Source organism: Antechinus flavipes, chromosome 3, assembly GCF_016432865.1.
Source record: "Antechinus flavipes isolate AdamAnt ecotype Samford, QLD, Australia chromosome 3, AdamAnt_v2, whole genome shotgun sequence".
In the NCBI taxonomy this organism is placed as follows: Eukaryota; Metazoa; Chordata; class Mammalia; order Dasyuromorphia; family Dasyuridae; genus Antechinus; species Antechinus flavipes.
Window position 1 is genome coordinate 200,062,041 of NC_067400.1, and position 22,216 is coordinate 200,084,256.

Consider the following 22,216-nt stretch of genomic DNA (forward strand, 5'->3'; position numbering starts at 1 on the left):
ATCGCTTTTTCTGACCAGCTTGAGAGTACTTGCCCAGTGTGAGTTCTCCATAAAAAAAAAAAAAAAATAGTCTTTTTGACAAGCATATGATTGGTATTTGAACAATGTGGCCAGTTCAACAAAGCTGTGCTCTCTGCAGTAAAACTGGAATGCTTGACAATTTAGTTTGAGAAAGGACCTCAGTGTTTGGTATCTTATCCTGCCAGATGATTTTTCATAATTTTTCTAAGATAATTCACAGACATACAAGGATGTCAGCATAATGGTTCTATAGACCTTCAATTTGGTGTCAGTTTAAAACTTCTCTCCCACACTTCCTTCAGAGTCTCCCCAACACTTAGCTAGCTCAGGGAATGCATATGTCAATCTCATTATCAGTGTGGACATCCCTGGAAGGCATACTGTCAAATTAAGTGAACTTATCCACAGAATTCAAAATTTCACCATTTGCTGTAACTGATGGTTCCACATATGGATGGTGTGGTGCCAACTGATGAGAATATCTATATTTTCTTGGTGTCAGCTGTTTATCCAAATTTAGCACAAGCATCTAAGAAATGAAACTTAGACAGATGGCATGATGAATCCAACACCTCACATATATGTCAGTGACATTTGATGATAAAAGTCCTTCATACCAAAATGGACATCAACTCTTCTGTGGATAGCTGCCATAGACTTCTGACAGATCTCCCTTCCTCCAGTAAAGACTGATTTCCCCTTGATAATCCAATCTCCAAACAGTTGCCAAATTTATGCCCCAAAGGACAAGTTTGACTACATCATTCTCAAGAAATTTCTGTGCTTTTCTCTTGACTCCAAGATAAAACACAAATACCTCTGACTACCATTTAAAGCCTTCATAATCTGGCTTCAACCACATTTATCCAAAGTTATCTCACATTATTGCCATCATATATATTCTATGTGACAGTCAAATCAGCTTCCTTTGTTATTCATCATGTTGTTGTTGGACCATGACATCAAGTGATTTGGATTTAAGCGAGGGAGGGTAGTACAAGGTCACTTGCCTCGTTTTCCCCACCAGAGTCATCTAAGTCCAGTGGCCAGATGTAGATCAAGATGATTGGAAATGGCCTTGGATGCAGTGGGAGACCTTGACCTTTTTAAGCTAAGATCTTCAATAGGTCTCAGTTTGAGTGATTTGGATTTAAGTGATTAAGGCTAGATACAATTGAGGCAAAGAATCTCCTCTTTCACCTAATCCAAAAATATCTAAATAAATAAATCAGAACCCAAACAATGATCAAATGGGGCTTGATCTAGGACCTATTGGTGGCCAATGTCATGATGGTTCTGCTCATTTCACTTAACATCAGTTCATGTAAGTCTGTAAGTAAGGCCTCTCTGAAATCACCCTATTGATCATTTCTTATAGAACAGTAATATTCCATAACATTCATATACCATAACTTCTTCAGCTATTCTCCAACTGATGAGCATTCACTCAGTTTCCAGCATCTTGCCACTACAAAAAGGATTGCCACAAACATTTTTGCACATGTGGGTCCCTTTTCCTCCTTTATGATTTCTTTAGATACAAGCCCAGTAGAAACACTGCTGGATCAAAGGATATGCACAGATCCTTTGATCCAGAAATGTTATTACTGGGTTTATAACCCAAAAAGATATTAAAGAAGGGAAAGGCTCCTGTATGTGCAAAAATGTTTGTGGCAGCCCTTTTCGTAGTGGCTGGAAACTGGAAATTGAATGGATGCTGATCAATTGGAGAATGGCTGAGTAAATTATGGTATATGATTGGTATGGAATATTATTGTTCTGTAAGAAATGACATATATGTATATATATGTACATATAAATGTAATATATACATATGCGTGTGTATATTCTTCCCCCTCTGTTTTTTTTTATATAGACACAGATAAGCAAGAGTTACTGACAGTAGAAGACCATTTAATAGGATATTTTGGTGAAATGTTTTAATTAAATAGTTCCCCCAGTGGGCTAAATGTTCATGAAACTTTACAATTTCCTCATTTCCAAGAATTAATTCATAATTATCATACAAAAGCAGCGTATTCTTTTTATCCAACTGAGTCTTTATACCTAGCATGTCCAAAGCAGAGATCATTGTCTATCTCCCTCAATCCACTCTCTGGCCAAAATTCTCTATTTCTATTGAGAGCAGTCCCACACTTTTAGTTATCTAGATGGAAAATCTTGGAGTCATCCATGATCCTTCCCTCATCCTTATATCAAATCACTTGCAATATCTTGTGGGTTCCAACTCCACAAAAATCTCTATTGCCTCCCTTACCTCTCTACAAGATAAGGGGAATAAAAGCAGCCAGAATAAGTGTCCATGCTCTGAATTGGGAATCAGGACCCTTCCCTTACACCACATATTGACTTTCTAGAAGCAGCTTTTCCAATCTTTTCCACTTAGGCCAACAGTAACAAACCAAATTGCTTATGTTCTGAGGGTGGGCTCTAATGAGCCTGTGGAATTACCCTTTCCCTTCAACAAATAACTGTTTAATGCATGATTTTACATTGCCTCTGGAGGCAGAGAACTTTTTGTTCATGTTGTAGAGACTCTATTGTTAAGTTCTTTGCCCCAAACAAGCCTCGATTATAATGGTTAGCTGCCTTGTGAAGAAGAATGTATATTCTGACTTCATTGACTCTCAAATGTGCTATTCTTTTTTTCAAACAGCTGCTCTTATACCTAATTCAGCTCCTTTGACTAAAAGTCAAAAGAAAACATAAAAACCACGCTATAAGGACTCAGCTGGAAGATTCTGCCTTTTACCTCTCAGGATATAATAGCAGCTCCAAACCTACCTAATTCTGAAGTGAATTATACCAGGAGAACATTGAACACAATACCAACAAGATTATGTGATAATCAGCTATGAAAAACTTATATGTGGTGATCCAGGACAATTCCAACAGACTTGGTATGGAAAATGCCATCTGCATCTAGAGAGAGAACTATGGAGATTGAATGTGCATTTTCCTTTTTGAATTTGCTTCTTCTCTTTGCTTTTTCCTTTTGATCTGATTTTTCTTGTATAACATGACAAATATGGAAGGAAATATGTTTGAAAGTGTTGTAAATGTATAAGCTATATCAGATAGTTTGTTATCCTGAAAAGGGAGAAAATAATAGCGGGAGGGAGAAAAATTTGGAACACAAAATCTTACAAAAGAATATATGTTGAAAATTACCTTTATGTGTATTTGGGAAAAAAAAAAAAAAAAAAGTCTATCCAACTCTGCCAAACTTCAACCTATATAAGGGAGAGTTTTAAACATTAAAGGTAAAGTCTGAGAACTTACCACTTTCTAAAAGAAGAGTTATTTAAGGCAATAAATATAACAAAAATCATTTGTAAAAGATAAAAATTTGGCTCTTCAGACCATAAATTATCAGCAGGAAAAGAAAGGGAAGATTCCCACCGTCTTTCTGTATCCATCTTGGATCACACAAAGTATCTAGTAAAGCAAAAGAAACTGGCTACAGAATAAAAGATACCACAGCTTTAGGCTGAAACAGTGACAGTGATAAATCAGTACTAGAGTTTGAAGACAAGCCCAGTGGGAAGCAGTAGCTGAAAAGGATAAGGAGCCAATCAATGAAACAGTGAAAAGAAAGAACGAACTTCAGTAGGTGATAAAAGTTACCAGAGTCACCATTAGAAAGTCTAAGAATCTTTGTCTTTGCAAAACCAGCTGTCTACAAGAGGGGGTTTCAGACACCTTCTTAGTCTTTGAGGAAGCCAAAATTTATTTCTTGCCCCACTAGCAGCTGCTAAGAAATTTGTTCCATCCTATCTCCATCCTCATGCTTCTATTCACTAGACAAGGTATCTTAGTCAGCTGTGTTCATTGGGCCTATATTCTGCTGATCACTTTGGCCTGCCTATTGTCAGTAGCCATCACCTGCTCCATTTAAAGGGAAATCCCTTGCTGTATGGTTAAACACCTTCAAAATAATCCTGTAATGTTCTGCAAGGGAAGACTGAGGCTAGGAAATCTCTGGAGCTCAGGAGTTCTAAGCCACAGTGGGTTAAAGCTCATTCAACATCCACATAAAGTTAAACTTCATTATGATAAGCTTCCAGGGGTGGGGGCCTTCCAGAGTCCCTAAGGAAGTGGTCCCAAATTAAAAACGAACAGGTCAAAACTCTTCTGCCAATCAGTGATATCAGGACTATTAGTAGCCCCTATAATTTCATCCTGGGCAAAATCAGTCTTGATTTAAATTTTTTTAGAAAAGAAAGAAAAAGAACCCAGACATAAACCTAAAACTTCCAGAAAGTTTACACTCTTATGTTTCCCTAGAATTCTCTCATTTTCCCAAGCCCAAACCTTTACCTATGGCATCAAATTTTCTGTCTTTAATCTCCTAGTCCATTCCTTTATTTGTAAACTCTTGCTTCCCCACCCCCACCCCTTTTGAGAGTGAAAATAATATTCTGAGGAAGATGGCAGAGTAGACACAATCCTGATGTACTCTTTCAATATTCCCCTCCAAATAATTTTAAAATATTTGTCTCAAATTAAATTTTGGAGTGACAGAGCCAACTGTCAGGATGAGACATTTTTTCTATCTTAAGAAAATTTCAATTGACAGTAGAAGTTTGTGACAGAGGGTGGAAATCATCCCAAGCCCAAAAATAAAGTGGAGTTAACAGTAGTCACAACAGCAGCAGCTTTAGGAACTCTCAAAGATGATATAGCACCCTTTGTTGTCACTGATTGGCTACACTATTGACCCATATGTCATTCAAGGTCACAGTTCTAAGGAGGACAGAGAAGAGTGCTGGTGATTTATTGGTCACAAGGCAGCAGAGCCCTGATCATAGCTCCAAGACAACAAGGAGTACTAATGTTTGTGGTTATGAGTGGTGAGTAGCCCTTCCTGGGGAAAGACCACAGTGCCAACCAGGAGATCAGTGACCATACTTCTCCTTGAATCACATCATCTTGGAAACATTGAAAACTTACAACCTTCAGAATTAGTTTTGAAAACAGCAACATGAAAACTCTAAAGCAGTATTTTTCCAGCCCAAGGGGAGCAGAAATTAACTTTAACAAAAATTTTAAAGATAAGAAATAAGCTGGAAAATTATCAAACAAAAAAGAATTTGACTATAAAAAGCTACTAAAATGGCAGGAAAAACTAAGACTTAAATTCAGAAGAAAACAATGCAAAAAGCTACAAAAACCTTCAAAAAAAATGCTAATTGGACCCAAGCTCAAAAAGAATTCCTAGAAGAGTTATGAAAGAAATAAGAATATTGGAAGAAAAATTGGGAAAAGAAATGAGAATGAGGTAAGAAAATTATGAAAAGAAAATTAACAATTTGGTAAAAGAGTCACAAAAAAATCACTAAAAAGCAGAAATGACAAAATGGAAAAAGAGAAGCTAACTTAACAAAAATAGAAAATTATTCTATTAAAAACAGAAAGGAGCAAGAGGAAACTTATGACTCCATGAGACCCTGAAAAACAATTTTTAAAAATTCAAAAGAATGAAAAAAGAAAAGAATGCTACCTCATTGGGAAAATTACTGATTTAGAAAATAGATCAAGGAGAGATAATTTAAGAATTACTGGACTAGCTGAAAAGCACGATCAAAGAAAGAACTTAGAAATCATATTTCATGGAAAATTGCCTTATCTTAAATCTAGAGGGTAAAATAGAAATGTAATGAATCTACTTGTTCAAAGAGATCCCAAAATGAAAACTCCTAAGAATATTATAACCAAATTCCTGAGTTCCCAGGTCAAAGAAGAAATAATTCAAGAAGCCAGAAAGGAATAATTCAAATATTGTGGCACTACATGGGATAACACAAAATTTAGCAGCTTCCACATTAAAGGAGCAAAGGATTTAAATTATGATATTCTAGAATGTGAATTACAAACCAAGAACCATCTATTCAATAAAATTGAGTATAACTCTTCAGTGGGGAAAGTGAATACTCAATGCAAAGGAGCACAGATTATAGTCAAGTATCACTTATGTACAAAAATGAGTATAATCCTTCAGGGAGAGAAAATGGATATTTAATGAAAGACCATTTCAATGAAAAGACTAGAACTGAATAGAAAATTTGACATTAAAACAGAAGATTCAAGAGAAACATAAAAAAGGTAAACATGAAAGAACAATCATAAAGTACTCAATAAAGTTAAATTTTATAGTTTACTTTAAAGGTTTATATTCCTATATGGAAAGGTAATACATGGAACTCCTAAGAACTTTATTACTAAGGCAGTTAAAAATAAAGGGCTGAAGCAGAAACAGTTCCGCTAAACTTAAAAAAAAAAAAAATGTAAGGGTAGCAATCAAGATCTCAGACAAAGTAAAAGCAAAAATAGACCTAATTAGAAGAGATAATCATGAAAACTACATTTTGTTGAAAGGTGTCATAGACAATGAAGTAATATAAAAAAAAATTACAGCAAATTTCTCTGAAAAAGGCCCTATTTCTCAAATATGTACTGAGTATGGTATTTATATTTTTTTAATAAAATAATAAGTCATTCCCCAAATAATAAATGATAAAAGGATCTAAACAGGCAGTTTTTAGAAGAAGAAATCAAACCTATCTGTAGTCATATGAAAAAGACTATTCATTAGAGAAAGGCAAATTGAAACAACTCTGAGGTACCACCTCACACTTAATGGAAATGATAAATGCTGAAGGACAATGAGGGGAAGATAAGTACTTTAATGAATTGTTTATGGAACTATACCATTCTGGAGAACAATTTGGAACTAGACCCAGAGAGCTATAAAACTGTGCATATCCTTTGATCCAGTAGTACCACTACTAGGTCTGTATGCCAAAGAGATAAAAAAAAAAAAAAAAAAAGGAAAAAGACCTATTTGTACAAAAATCTTTACAGCAGCTATTTTTGTGGTAGCAAAAAAATTGATCATTGAAGAGCTATAATCAATTAGGGAATGGCTGAACAAATAGTGATATATCATTGTGATGTACTACCATTGTGCCATGAGAAATGAAAAAGATGTGATTTCAGAAAAACACGGTTAAGACTTATATGAACTGATGCTAAGTGAAGTGAGAAGAATCAAGAGATTATTGTGCACAGTAACACCAATATTATAATAATGATCATCTATGAAAAACTTGGCTACTCTGATCAATATGATACAATACAATCCCAAAGGATTCATGATGAAAAAATCTACCTCCAGAGAGAAAAGTGATGAATTTTGAGTGCAAAGTGAAGTATAATTTTTTCATTTTCTTTGCTTTTCTTGCTTTAAAAAATATGGCTAATATAGAAATCTATTTTGCATGATTTCACATATATAATTGATATATGATTTGTCTTCTCAGTGAGGGAGGGAAAGTATAGAAGGGAAAGGGAACTTAAAACAAAAATTTTTAAAGAATATTAAAAATAAATAACTTTCCTAAGCTTTTTCTGAGAAAGTTTGTAAATGAAAAGATATAAATAAAGTTCTAAAGCATCCATGCTGAGGCTAAAATCCACTCTCTCTGACAATTCTCAATAGTATTTTCTGTCCATTTAATATATCTCAGAATTGCCTTAACTTGCATTTCTCCTATTATAAGTTTAGAACAATTTTTCCTGGCTATATATATTTTGGAATTTTTTTCTTCAAATCTTTTAAGAATTTATTCATATTAGAGAATGACTCAATTTTGCATAATTGGTGTTAATTCCTCACACAACTTGTATCGGACTCTTACCAGAGAATATCTGAAGCAAAGCTTTTTCCCAAAAAATAAAATTTCACTTCTTATTCTTAATGCAATGATTTTGTTCATTCAAAAGCTTTTTAATTTCAAATGCCTAACTTGTTTACTTTATCTTTAATGATCCTCCCTATTATTTGGTTAAAAATTCTTCTCTAAGCCATCTTTGTAAAAGGTATTTTATTCCATTATTCTTTATTCTATAGTCTTTTTGTACTTTATTGTACAAATATTGCCTTGTTTTCTATCTACTTATATAAATCTGATCTCCTTTCCTTACTAGGTTATAAATTTTATGAGAGCAGGAACTGTGTCCTCAGGTATGGTAGGTACTCAAAAAATATTTCTTGTATAAATGAAATAATTTTTAAATGTTAATCATGAAAGAAAATTATTTTCCTTGGGGCAATGAAAGAATTGATTAAGTCTCTAAGAACTAGTAGAACATATCTTTTGCTGAATTCATTCTGACTCTTCTCCTTGATTATTAAAAACCAGAAGGAGTTGAATGATTAAAAAAAAAAAATTAGGTACACCATGGATTTAGGTCTCATGTTCTGCTCTGATAGATCTATAAATCTTTTCTTAAGAAGGAGAGACATAGGGCACTGTAGGAAATTAGTCTTTCAGTTCTTGTGTACATATGAAAACTATGTTGTGAACTCCAGAAAATAAATTTGTGCCCAAGGGGATTAAGGATGACTTGTATTTCTTATAATAATCTAAGGTGTCAACAGCATAGATCATTTGATGTCTAAGGATAGATTATGTAGCCTGATAGTAGAAAACAAAGGAACATAACACAGTTATATAAAATGATCAGAACAAAAACATGTGGAACATGAAAGATGTTACCTAGCACCTCACCTGAATAGAAATAATTCCCTTTCTTCTACTTATATTCCATTTATATTTCTGTGTTCTACATCATTGTAAATAGGTCAGAATGCTTCAGAAAGCCATTTGTCTTTGTCTATTTAATAATGACAACTACTTTTCAATCATTATGTTTAAAGCTTAATTCTGTACACACTGAATTTCAAAGCCATAAAGTACATCAAGCAAGCATGTCTGCCTTTTTATAGAATGACATATGTCTGTGATGCTAAATTTTGTTTATAAATTTTTTAAAATAAACTAAAATGAGACATTATTTATTTTTCTCATGCTTGGTCAATGTAGAAATTTTCCTCACCATAGTCTTTCCAAAAAAACAAAAACAACAACAACAACAAAAACAAAACACCCCTTTTCTCAGTTCTCAGACTATATAGTGGGGTATACAAATCTAAAAAAAAGCAGGCACTTTAGTTCTTTTGAAAGCACCTAGAACTCATAGCCTACAATGTTTTGTAACTTCCTGATATCTCTGCAGCTATCTGTAGGGAGTTTTCTGGGTAAATAAATAAATAAATAAAAAGAAAGAATTGCTTTCCCTATTTTTCCAGCCTGGAATGAGAGCACTGAACTATAGATAAAGTGTTGGGTAGTACCAATGCTGCAAAATACTGAAGCTGTGCATTCATTGCTCTACAGGAAAATCGAAAAATCTCAAGTCTGAACAGAAGCAGATGAGCTTAAGTTATCTCCTGCAAATCATGTGTTCACGTGTTTACTTCCAAGTGATCCCTTTCTAGGGGAATAGCTTCTGTATTATGAGGACCAGACTACAATTTGTATGATAAAGTGTACCAGTGCAAGCTATACAAGAGAATTTTACTGCCTAAAAAAAGTATGTATCTCTAATTGCATGGATCTGTGTATATATATGTATGTATGTTTATATTTTTAATAATTAGATACTAATTAGGCTAAATATTGCCAGTCTGGGATGGTGAATGTAGAAAAGGGAGTTTGCCACTTCTTCACCCACCCCCACTTTTCTTTCTTTTCTTTCCATTATATCTCTACTTTTCTGCATGGAACCTGAGGCATCTGTCTTTTCCTTGCTGGTATTGGATGAGACCAGGGTCCAGATAAAAGATAGCAAAAGGAATGGAACATCCATAAAAGAAGTAACAAATTGCAAAAGAAAAACAGTAATTGCAGGGGAGTTGCCTGTTCCAAGCCTCATATATAAGAGAGGTCTTTTCCCTATTGTGTGTTTAGAGGAGGCTAAGGAAACTGGTGACAGAAAGGAACACATATTAAGCCAGATGTAGTCTATTACCCTCTCCCTGCAGCAGACTTCAATACTCAGCTCCTTTGGCTCTTCAGAAAACTCAGCATTAGTCTGACAGGTCTAAGATGCCCTGTAGGTGAGAGGTGGTGGGTGTTTACAGTGGTACCTCCCTTCCCATGCTGAGAGGATATTTCCTCATGCTACTTTACCCTACCTGGTAAGAATTTGTAGTAAGGTAGATTGGTCCCACCTATGGTTTCCCTTATCTGTTCCTCTTCCACTTTGACTCAAATGGGAGATGCCCAGGATATTGGCACTTGAGAGGTATGGATAGGTATGATAGAGGGGAAAGAATCCTGATGATCTGAATCAGATGATCTGAATTCAAATCCCTCCTCTTATTATCTATAAATAACATCCCTGAATCTCAGTTTCATCATCTGTAAAATGGGACAGTAGTAGTAGGTAAGGGAGATGTAAGACTAGATCACCTATGAAGTCCCTTACAGCTTCAAATCTATGTTCCTATGCCTAGATCAGACATCCCCGCACACACACACACCTTGATTCTGAAGGTTTAGAAATGAATTAAGCACATTCTCTGAAGAAACCCAGAATGCTAAAAGTTCTAGGACTGTTCTAGCTGCTGTAGAAAAAACGAAATAGAAAGTCAGGCAAACCCTTCATTTTATTGCAGTTACTTTGTTAAAATTACAAATGTAGTTTTATGCTTTTGTAATTCCAATAATAAGTAAACTGGTGCTGCATTAAATTTGCACTGGAATCTCACTATCATACTACTTACTAGAGTAGAATGTAGTCTATCTTGGGATCCTTCAAAGGAGGCTTCATTATGAAGGTATCATTAAAAGGAAATTGATAAGGAACAACTAGGTGTTCTGGGCCAGGAGTCAAGAAGTTCAAATTTGGCCTCAGGCACATGATTGTGGGCAAGTCACTTAATCCTGATTGCCTCAAAAAAAAAAAAAAAAGAAAGAAAGAAAGAAAGAAAAGAAAAGAAAAGAAAAGAAAAGAAAAGAAAGAGAGAAAGGGAAAGAAAGAAAGAGAAAGAAAGAAAGAAAGAAAGAAAGAAAAAAAATTTATAAGGTAGCACGTAACCTCCTTGAGAGCAGGTCTTGATTGGTTTATATCTTTGTATCTCTAACAAAGGGCTTTATAAGTTATAGGCATTTATTGTTGAATTCAATTGGATTGAAAGTGATATCCCATGGCATGGTCCATAAGAATAGATTATAATGAGTTACCAATATACCTAAATTCCATTAGAGAAATTTGGAGAATTCTCTTGTCTTCTAGAAAAAAAAATTAAAACAGTTAACAATCAAGTTTAAGTGTGCTTTTCCCAGAGAGATATCCAAACAATCCACATTAATAAATCCACCATACCAAGATATGTCTCCAGAACAATGGTTACATCTGTACATGAGCAGTGTGTAAGGGAAAGGGACTCCCAAGTTGTTATAGTCCCAACCAGATGTGAAGAAGTTTTAATGGATAAATAAGACACCGCATATGATATGGTACAGTCATTGTCAGAAATGATGTGTACTTTAACCAACTTCATCCTGTTCTCCTTATGAATCACAACAATCAAATACAATCAAACACAAAAGGAAGCCAAATTCCTGGATCTGTCTTGTCAACAAAACTAAGGCATATTCAACTCACCAAATCAGATAAGGGGCTGTCAACTGAGGAAGGAAGCAGCCTCAAGGAGCATTTTGTTGGTTTTATTCAGTCTGTCTGAAGCTTTGTGACTGCATTTGTCAAATGGGGTAAGTGACTTGCTCAATCATGAAGCTAGTAAGCATCTGAAGTCAGATTTGAAACTCTTGACTTGTGGCTCAGAGGTCTATCCTCTATACCATCTAGCTGCCCCTCAAAGAGCATGGCCCTGGAAACTGAGAATTGGGAAATACAGAGAAACAGGCCCAAAGTATTCAACATAAGAATTCTATGAAAAAAGGACAACCAGGCTCTGTAGTCAGAAGTTGTGAGATGACTTTGCTAAACATGTATTCTACAGGTATGGCTCACTACAATAGTACTCGAAGAAGGGACCCCGAAACTCTAAAAATCCTTGAAAGAGAAAATCTCCTTCAACTCTGCTTCAGTGAGGGGAAACCACGGGAGGGACAAACAGTTTCATTCTTGTTATCTAAGTGGGGTCAGTTCAGTCCTAAAACTCATTGAATTCTATTCAAATTCAGCTCAAGCTGAATCCCAGATTGTAGAACTCCACCCACTAGCCCCCTTCAGCTTGTAGCCAAAGCTCCTATTATAAAAGAGCCAATCTAAAATCCTCTCTTTGCAGAGGTTCCAAACATGTTAGCTATGCCATGCTCACTATGCCAAGGGCCTCTGTCCACTGGAATATTCTTTTGGTGCCATCCTCTCTTTACCCTCACTTATTTCCCTAAAGAGGCTTTATGCCTCTCTGTCAGGATTTCTAATCTTACTTCCCAATCCCTATAATTAAACTTCTTTTATCATTCTAGGTTTTCAGGTCTGTAAATTCCTTTACAGAGAATCTCTGCGCTGCCAGAAGGGGGTTCCCTAAAACTCCCTACCCTTGCACCAAATCCCAAGGGGGTGCAGGGAAGCCAAACCTCTCCATTTGGTTCTCTGAACCCCGAACCTGCCACTAGACCTTATCATTTGATTTCCTGACCACCAGAAACCCTAATCTCATTTTGGTTCCTTATCTAGACCTTATCACTCTGAGCCCATTTTTCTAATGAATATTTTGAATCAGTCAATAAGCATTTATTAAGCACCTCCTCTGTTTCAATGAATTATGCTTATTTCTTCATCCAGCAATATCACAACTAAGTTATATATGTATATAGAGATATGTATGTGTATGTGTTTATGTGTGTAAATGTAAAATCAATGAAAGAGGAAAGGTCCCATATGTCAAATGAAGTCAATAAGCTTTTATTAAGTGATTACTACATGCCAGGCACTGTGCTAAGCACTGGGGATACAAAGAAAGTTAAAAAATAATCTTTGTCCTTAAGAGGCTAACAATATAAGGGGACAGACAACAAACAACTATGAGTAAACAGGATACATGCAAGAAAAATTGAATTTAATCCCATAGGAAAGGAATTGGCAAAGGGATAGATTGGTAAAGATCTCCCATAGTGTTATGCCACAGTTTTCAGTTTCCATAATAATCCTGACCAGTCCTGACTCAGTTTCTCTGCTTCAGATCAAAGCTCAGTCCTGAAAAACCTCCCTTCCCTCTTTATCAGAATATTTGATAAGGATAAAAGATTTTACATTTTAGAATATCAGAATGTCTCTCCCCATCCCAAGCTACCAGAATGTCAGATACCGCCTTATCAAGATGCCTTTCTCCATCTCCGGGGTTCCACCCCCCCATGCCACCCCTCACCCTGTCAGAACTGGATTGTCAGAGTCCCATTCCTACTCTCAGCACCCTGACTCTGCTTCTGCCTCAGTCCATCCCCTGAATCTGAGCCATGTGTATATAGGTCACTGAGAACTCTCATTGTTTGCGGGATTCTTGGAGACGATAGTCTCATTCAGCCCTGGGACCAAACCATGGATCCATTTGGTCCCAGTAAATCTCTCCCATTTAATAAATTATTAAATACTCTCTAATCTCTATCTTGCCTTAGTTTCTCTGGCATTACAATAGTAGACAGAATTTTAACTGAGACTTGAAACCAGGATCCAAGAGATGAGGAGGGGAAAAAAATTGAGTTGAGAAATGGAGTGCTTTGTTTCAGAGCAGCCAGGAGGTCAGTGTCACTGAAACAGAAGAGAATAGGGGATATACAGCTATTATGGACTTGGCTCTTCTCAACAAATGCTTCAAGGTAATTCCAATTGACTTGGGATGGAAAATGCCATCCTTATCCAAAGAGAGAACTATAGAAACTCCATATGAATTGAAGCAAGTATTTTCACCTTTTTTGTTTGTTTGTTTTGTTTCTCATTGTTCTTTCCCTTTAGTTCTGATGTTTCTTGGGAAACATGACAAATATGGAAATATGTTTATAAGAATTGCACATATTTATATCAAATTACATGCTGTCTTGGAGAAAGGGGAAGGAGGAAGGAAGAGAAAAATTTGGAACACAAAGTCGTATAAAAATGAATGTTGAAAATTGTCAACATGTATTTAGGAAAAATAAAATACTATTGAAAAAAAATTTTTAAATGAGTCAAGAAGATAGGATGTAAGAAGATTGAAAATGTAGGAGGAGGATAAATTATATAAGATTTTAGAATCCAGACAAAACATTTTGTTTCGTTCTCTGAAGTGATAGGGGCTACTGAAGATAATAATCCAGGAGTGATGTGAAAAGGACCTGCATGAAAGTGATGGAAGAAATACCAGAGGACAGTGGAGGATATATATATATATATATATAAAATGCTATAAAGGTGGAAATAACAGGACTTGGCAACAGATTGGAAATAGGGGGTAAAAAAGTGGGGAGTTGAGAATGCCTAGATTTCAAGCCTGCATAACTGAGAATATTTGGTATTTTGAACAATACTAGGGAAGTTGAGAAGAAGTGAAGGTTTTGGAGGAAAGATAATGAATTCAGTTTTGAACTTGTTGAATTTAAGATGTCTTTGAGACATCCACATGTCCAATAAGTATGTGGAAACTCAAAACTAGAGATCAGGAAGAGAAGTAAGGTTACATAAATAGATATGAGAATCATTAGCTTTGAAGGAATAACAGTATGGATACTGGAATTCTCTAAAATGAGAACAAGAGTTGAGGAGGAAAAAATAAAGACTGAATTAGGATCCTGAACTAATTGAGGAAAAGGGAATGTGGTTGTGATGTAAACTGTGCCCCTTTTTGAGGGGAAGGGTTGAAAAAGAACCTTTGTGGGAAGGGTGCTCCTGACTCTCAAACCCTCTCAGTTTCTGGGAGGGGCACATCCTTCCCAGACAACTCCCAGATAAGTAATCTCATCCAATTGGAAATCTTGGCCTAGGGCATAGTCAAATCCTCTATTGAGTTGCTCAAAACTGCTCTCCAGCTCCAGGCCAAGACTAACGTGATATAATCAAGGGTTTGTCAACCCATATTTGCTAAATTTTTCATCAGAAGTTTGCCCTTAACATGTGTGTGTGTGTGTGTGTGTGTGTGTGTGTGTGTGTGTGTGTATATGTATATATATTGTATTTAACTTATACTTTAATATATTTAACAATAATGTATTGGTCAACCTGCCATCTGGGGGAAGGACTGGGGGGGAAGGAGGGAAAAAGTTGGAACAAAAGGATTTGCAACTGTCAATACTGAAAAATTACCTATGCATATATTTGTAAATAAAAAGCCATAATAAAAAAAAAATGAAAAAAAAAAAAAAAAGAAGTTTGCCCTTAGATTAAATAAACCCATTCTTGCACAAACCTCATGCCTATATTTATTGGGATTTGTGAATTCTTTTGCAAAACCTGCCACCGGCCAAAGGGGATCCTATTGCTTTTAGGGGATCTCTTACCCTCAATTCTCGCACCTTAGCATTTGGTGGCCCAGTACAGAGATCTCTGAAAGTCTGGCTGAGGGAGGTAAGCCTTTTCTTGCTGATCATCTATTCTAGAGCTAGGATACTCAAATTCCTGGGAAAATTTCGGTCCTGGCAAGCTCCAATCTCAAGCAGAATTCCCTCAGGAATACTTAGACTGGGAATGCTTGCATTTTCTGACAAAAAGTACTCTTAAGGAGGGAGCATTTTGTCAGCTCTCCCTCTCTGGGGATGCCTAAGAGGACAAAGTTTTATAAAATTGGGGAAATCTAAGGCTTGTGGCAAAATGGGACAATCTATCTGTCTCCCTAAGTATTCTTCCTTAGGCAGTCTCTTAAAAAAACTATTTTGGCTTAAAAGATCTCAAAATTAAAAAGCTTAAATTAAAACAGCAATGCAGGATGCTGCTTAAATTTGCTGGAGGAAAATCAAACTCCCCCCTTCTTGCTCCCCTAGAGACACGGGATCCCTCCTTTGCACCCCTATATTGCCCTTATCAGGAGGCTTCTGAATGCCTTCCATAACAGTACCTTATGTCCGACAATATTTCTTTAACTCTATTCCCCTCATTTGAACCAGATCCTGAGACTTACCAGCCCCCACTTCTCAATCCTTCTGATACAAGGAATAGGACCCCTTTTTCTTCTCCTCAGGATACTAACCTCTGCCTCCTGAGTGAAGCAGCAGACTCTCAGGAAGAGACACTCAGAGCAGAGGTGTCTTTTTCAATGTCAAATCTTTCCCAGACTAAGGAAAAACCTGGCCATTACTCTGAGGACCCCACCCAGTTTTTTGAGAGGTCCAAAGCCAATGCCTTCCTTGATCTTTCCGGGAGATGTTAATATTAAACAATCTGTCCCAAATATATGGAGGAAGCTGCAGAAGCCATATTTGGGTCCTCGAACTTCTCTCACTCAGTTGTTAGAAACAGCTGTTGTAGTTTAATGATAGGGATCAAACTGCAGCAGAGAAAAAAATACTGCAGAGTTAAAGCGAGATATGAAGAATAGTCCCTACTTTTGGCTGCTGACATTTCCTGAAACCATAGGAGTTTGTGCTTTAAGTGTCATGGAAACTGTCCAAGGAAACTCCCCAGTCCTTGCCGAGTGCAACCAGGAGGGGCATTGGAGGAGAGACTGCCTATAGGGGATAAGCTGCCCCGCCCAATGCCCTGCCCTTCAGCAGGAGTTTGGGGCTTGGTCAAGCTGCCCATCACTCTACTATGATAGTCCAACACCCAGATGTGGCCGATAAGATCATTGAATTTCTTTTTTCTACAGGGACTTCTCCCTTCCCTCTTGCTCTGGCACTCTAGTCTCACTTGCCTTTCCCCCCTATAGAATGGGGATTGCAGGGGAACTTAAGAATTGTTTGGAGACTTTCCCTCTGCCTTGCCATTTTGGTGATCTGTTTTTTTAAACACTGTTTCTTATTATTCCCTCCTATCCTGTTCCTTTATTGGGGTATGATTCAATGGTGAAATTGGGGACAACCCTTGTTTGCTTGAAGCGGCTACAGAAAATGAGACCTTTGTCCCTTTGCCCCAAATGAATTTGGGGAGACTGCTTGAGGGGGGAAAATGACACAAATTGTGTCCCCTTTAATCTTTGAGGGGATGATGCAAACTGGGCCACTTTTGGGAGGAAAGATCAAAAAGGAACCTTTGGGGGAAGGGTGCTCCTGACTCTCAAACTCTCCTGGCCTCTAGGAGGGGTATACTCTTCCCAGACAACTCCCAGATAAATAATCTCATTCAACTGGAAATCTCAGCCTAGGGCATAGTCAACATCTTCAATTGAGTTGCTCAAACTGCACCTCAGCTCCAAGTCAAGACTAATCTGATATGACCAAGGGTTTGTCAATTCATCTTTGCTAAATTCCTAATCAGGAATTTGCCCATTAAGAAATCTGTCTTCTTAGCATACTGTTTTCATAGTGTAATTAAATCCCCTTTTGCCACAAAACTTCCGGTTTGTGAATTTTTTGGCAAAGAATCTGCAACATCGACCAGAGGGGATCTCTTACCTTCAATTCTCACAACTCAACAGTTGGAAGTGGAGGAAAAGAGCTACTAGAATTTTAATTGGGTAGCAAATATAGATCAAATGAATCTTAGCAAAGGAGAAGTTATTGAGTAATGGAAGAAGGGGAAGATCTTGAAAATGGTCTTGGGGACTAAGGAATATTACAATATTCCACTTCAATCAAGGAGAGTATTAGGAAAAGTTAGAGCAGTGCTAGAAATGGTTGTTAGAGAAGGAATGTCATTAGAAGAATGCTAGGTGTTAGTGACAGTAAGAAGATGGAAGGAATAGGAAAGGAAAAGGTTTAAGTTGAAACAAGATTTATTGCCTATGGAACAAGCATTCCAAAATTGAGGAGAATAAGAAAAAAGGTTCATATAGTGTGAAGTGGAGAAAGAGGTGTGAATAATGAGAGCTGGGGGGTTGGAATCACTGAGAAAAGTAGAGTAGAATGGGATGGAAATCTGTTAAAAATAACAGCTAGCATTTATATGATGCATTAAGTTTTGGAAGGCCCTATATAATTATCTAACTTTATCCTCACAACCCTGAGAGCTAAGTGCTTTTATTAACATTCCCATTTTACAGCTAAAGAAACTGTGTCAGATGGAGATTTAAGTGGCTTAATTAGGGTCAAAGAGCTAGTACGTGCTTGAAGTCAATTTGAACTCGGGACTCCTCTAGTTCCAGTGTTAGATTCTGTGATGATTGCACTAGCACCCAGGACACCTCAGAATTAGCTGGGGTCAGAATAAGCAAAAGTCTGTCTTTATTCTTGGTCTTAGACTCAGGATTGAACAGGATGGCAGCAGAATCTCTGCGACCACCTTCCCCCTCATCTACCTCCAAGAGTGTGTCCCTCGCTCATCTTACTCCACCCCCTAGTCCCTCCTACAATCCTCTATACACCAATCATTGAGCCAGTATGGATAGTGGAAAAGATCATTTTCCAAGCATATGCCCATAGAATATTGTCCAATCAGTAGTTAGCCTCAAGTGCTCAGCAGTCCTGACCTCAGTGCATCAACCCAATAGTTTCAGCTCTCTACAAGATTCCCTGAGTCAGAGAGGTGTTTCTAGCTGATTATTAATCACATAGGAATGAATAGTGATAGATTATCAATTTTCCCCTTCAGGCTCAGGGATAGAGAGTTCCCAGGGGAATTAGGTTAGAAAGTTGGAAGGGTAAAGATAAGCTCAGGTGACAGAGCTGCTTTGAGGGGAGCACAATGTTTTCCTCCTTCCTAAGAAGGCTAGGTATTTGTGATAGAATGACTTCTGTTTTGTGGAAGGAGGAAAGTTTTATAATGACTGTTCTTAAGGTCATTTGAATAAATGCTATCTTTAAGAGCCCGGAAGATTAACTAGCTAGATCAGGTTAGCCTCCATTTAAAAGGGATCATATTTCATATCTTGCTGTCAGTATGGTATTGCTGTCTCCAAATTCATTCAGGATATTTTCTCAGGTTTTCTTCCCACACTTAGCTGGCAAAAACCTACTTTTTGGTTGAGATTTTCTTGGACCCTAAGTCAATCTGACCTGCAAAATAAGACTCTGTCTTGTTTTGGGCTAGAACTTGAAACAAGGTGCTAAATCACTGGAATTGATAGAGACAATGCTTATGTACTTAGTTCACACCTTTAGAGTTCACACCTTTAAGAGAGTTCACACATTAATTCACACATCAGAGTTCACACCTTTAAGAGAGTTCACATCTTAGAGTTCACACCTTTAAGAGATCATATATAAGGAGGCCCACAAGCCAACTAGAGACTTCAGGAGATTCACAAGTCAGAAGCCCAAAAGCTCACTCTCTCCGAGGTGGAGTCAATTCATTCCATATTCCACCTTTGTGCTGGCTGGAGGCTTTGGATTCAGAGGGCGCTAGAGGCTGAAGCTGGAAGAGGCAAAAGACTAGTGGCAAGTGCTCTCGGAACCAAGGAGGGAGATAGGCCTCTAAGAAAGCTAATTGGGCCCAAGGAAGGACAAAATTTGGACTTTAACAGCTGGTTGCATTTGAGGTGATTATTACTCTGAACTGAAACTGAGGCTGCTTCCAGAAGTTCCCCAAGAAACTTGCTCCCAGAGAACGATTATATTTTAGAGAACAGAACATTACACTGTCTTCTGCTTTTTTACTTACCATTTCATTTACATGTCTTCAATCCATCATAGCCAAACCTGGAGTCCTACTAATAATAACAAATCAAATCTCTTCCCACCTAGTCAACTAAAGATACACCACTGGGTCTTTGAGGCTTGGTATCAAGGGTCATTGGAAATAAGCTGTTCTCTCTTCTATTAATGGCTTATTTTCACTGAACTTTACTCTCCTGTTATGAGAAGAGAGCTAAATAAAGGATTTTATTTTGGAATCTTTATTATTCTATATATAAATAAAATATATTTAGAAGAAACAGAAATTCTTCCTCTTCAAGAAATGAAATCGGTCACACACCCTTCCCACCATCAATGTGAAAATCAGCATTTAACTTCTTTCCAACAAAATAAGATTCCTCTACAGCCAATATTTTATTTCACCTTGTTTTGTTTTTTGTTTTTCAGAACTGCCTAATCTTCCATATATTTGCCTTATATTACATACTCTATGTGTTTATGTGTGTATTTGTGAGTTCTAGCAAACTTAGTTTAGATGCAAACTGCTTTTTTTAAGGATCATTCCTTTCCATAAAGCATAATATTGTAAATCATAAATAGTACATTGACTCATAACAAATTCAATTTTAACTGGAAACTAGAAAATAGTTTCCTCACATAGACTTCTACACCTATAGTCTAAGGGTTTTTCATAGCACAATTTCTGAATGCCGTCAAAATTTTAGAAAGAATTTGATTCAAAATGATATACAGTAAGAGGAGTTTGGTAAAGAAAGGAAAAAGCAAGAAGATCTAGATTCAAATCACCTTATACCCAACTCATGCATAATGGATATGTGAAGTCATTTGATCCCCTGAACCATCTAACCAATTCTCTAAGACTAAATTTAAAAAAAGGTACTGACCTAACATAGAGAGAGATTCCTTACATAGATATTCCCTATACATTTGAAATCATAATTCCAATCTCTGGCTCCTACATTTCAAAAGACAATTAAAAATTGCTAGACTGAGGATTATGGTCAAGTATCATTTATATCCTCATGAATAGACTAGGTTGATGATAGCTTATTTTAATCACATGAACAAGCTAGGGAAATTAAAGTAAATGAAATCCTTGACTCCATGCTTTGCTAAGTGTCCATTTTATCCTAAAACACATATAATTGTAACTATAAATTTTAATCTTTGGAATTTGTTTACCTTGTAAATGTAAATCAGATTTCCAGCTTCATAGATGTCTCATAGGTTCAGAACAAGCTTCTTAACACATGATTCTTGCTTTAGTGAGTAATGGTATTTTTTAATGCTGCCACTATTTGTTTCTTGAAATTTTCAGTATTTGCACTCTTCACATATCTCAGTTTTGCACATGGCATGATTTGGTGACAGACCAATCTCAGTTTCTCATGTTTAGTTTCTGTGTAGGAGCTACAACCCAAAATAATGCAAAACAAAGGAAATGTGCTTATGCTTATTGTTTGTTATATCAATGAAATGTACATTTAAAATAACAAATCTGGGACCATATACACTGGAATCATCTTCGGAGTCCCTGCCACTGGGACTGTGTAACAGGTGACACCATATTTTTGTTGGTGGTTATGCTGTGTTTATCTAGACCAGTGATTTTATCGGCATAGGCAGCTCCCATGAGGAAAACTTTATTTCTTTTACGCAGATTTAACTTAAAGTCTTAAAGAGTTGGCTCTGTTAACACAAGCTAGATCTGAATCTATATTTTCTTGTCTATAAGGCTAGCCCTCCATCCCTTATGCTACAGAGAATGTGTTATATAATCACTTGAGAACATGTTATATAATAATAATGACCATTATGGTGATGATGATGAAAATATTTCTGACATTTCAGATATTAAAACTTTTGGACTAAATCTAAGGACAAAGCCACCCCACCTTTGATGAGGGATCTTTGTAATATAAATAGCAAACAAAATAACAAAAAAACATAAAACAAAAAGCTTATAAATTGTTGAACCAAAGCATGATCTAAACAAGAATGGAGGGGATGTAATATTTTACTGCATGTTTTCTATTCCTACACAGATCTTGGTTTCTTTCAATTAATTTGATTCAGTAAGTGTCTTACCCTTCCCTCTAAGATTTATCAATCTCACTTATGTTCAAGAAAAATGGATTCCCAGATCTCCACTTTGATTGTTGTTGAATCTTTTGGCCTGACCAGCAGGCTTAGGTCACAATCCATTGCAGTACTTATGAGTCTTAATTGAGAAAACTTCCTCCTGCCTCCTTTCTGGAATCTTCTGAAGGTAAATTCTAGAATGGTCCTTTGGTGGGTTACCTTGACAACCTCACAATGTAAAAAGGAGACATAGCGGTGCCTTCCTTGAAAATATGGGTTTGATTAATTACTTTATGCTTGTCCAAAGGATGAATTTCCAGATGTTTCATTTCTCCTTTCTACTCTTATTATCTGTAGTAATGCATTTTGTTGCTCATGAATGTAGAAAGTAAAGGAAAGTACAATTTAAATCCTTCAGTTTTGACATTCATAAGCTACTTTATTTAAAGGTTTACTCAAGGAGATGATTACAACTAATATATTTTTTAAAATGTGGGGGGAAAAGCTTAGATTATTATCATTTTTTTATTTCATGAAATTATATTTTTATTCCA

The 22,216-nt window shown here is 36.5% G+C and overlaps 1 protein-coding gene across 4 annotated transcripts in view; it reads right to left on the bottom strand.

Moving 5' to 3' along the window:
- Window positions 1–21,813, bottom strand: part of PPEF1 (protein phosphatase with EF-hand domain 1) — a 169,751-nt gene extending 147,938 nt beyond the window's left edge. For 2 of the 4 annotated variants that reach the window (XM_051984412.1, XM_051984409.1), the window contains exons 1-2: window positions 21,669–21,812; window positions 20,763–20,990 (exon numbers count right to left, since the gene is read on the bottom strand). The gene's annotated coding sequence lies outside the window, so the exon portion shown is untranslated. Of the gene's footprint in view, window positions 1–20,762; window positions 20,991–21,668 lie in introns of all 4 variants that reach the window. The other 2 variants (XM_051984413.1, XM_051984410.1) reach the window with 2 other exon arrangements.
- Between the last annotated feature and the right edge of the window lie 403 nt (window positions 21,814–22,216).